This window comes from Tupaia chinensis, unplaced genomic scaffold (assembly GCF_000334495.1).
Source record: "Tupaia chinensis unplaced genomic scaffold, TupChi_1.0 Scaffold000523_1, whole genome shotgun sequence".
Classification (NCBI taxonomy): Eukaryota; Metazoa; Chordata; class Mammalia; order Scandentia; family Tupaiidae; genus Tupaia; species Tupaia belangeri.
The window spans coordinates 1,773,773-1,774,466 of NW_006160036.1; positions in this window are offsets into that span (position 1 = coordinate 1,773,773).

The following is a 694-nucleotide window of genomic DNA, read 5'->3' on the forward strand; positions in this document are numbered from 1 at the left end:
GAGAGGTGATTTCTTACTTTCTCGCTATCTCTCTTTCTCCCTTTCTCCAGCAAGCTCATGGTTCCTATAGCAAAAGGCCAAAGGCCTAAATAAAAGTAGTTTGAGGCCTGCTAGTGGCACAGTGGTAGAATGCAAAAGCCCTGCAGGCTGACCCATGTTGAAGGATCCTGGTCATATCCAGAGACCTTCCTGAGTATACCTGACTCTGCGAGTCTCTCTCTTGCAAATAGAATAAATAAATAGATAAATTTTGAAAAGAAAACATTAAAAAGTATGTAATGAGCTCACAACACTGCAAATTAACCAAATTTGGATTTCCAAAATGCCAGGACTTCTAAGCTGGGGACAGCTAAGTAAAATTCTCTGAAAAGTAGAGGTTGTGGGACCAGCAGTTAGTGTAATGGCTATGTCGCTGGACTCCCACGTAGTTGAACACGTTTCAAGTCCCGGAACCAGAGGCTTAAACTCACGCCAGGCGCGTGTGTGTGCCCAAGATCCCGAAGGCATTGTGGCATGGCCATTCCCCCGGGGAGTGATTTCTCGCTTTCCGTGTCTCTGTCTCTCTCTCTTTTTTTTTTTTTTTTGGAGAGGTTTTTACTATAGGGTGCGTGCACTCGCCGGACAGACAGAGAGAGACAGAGACAGAAAGCAAAAAATCACCCCCCAGGGGGGATGGCCATGCCGCAATCCGTTC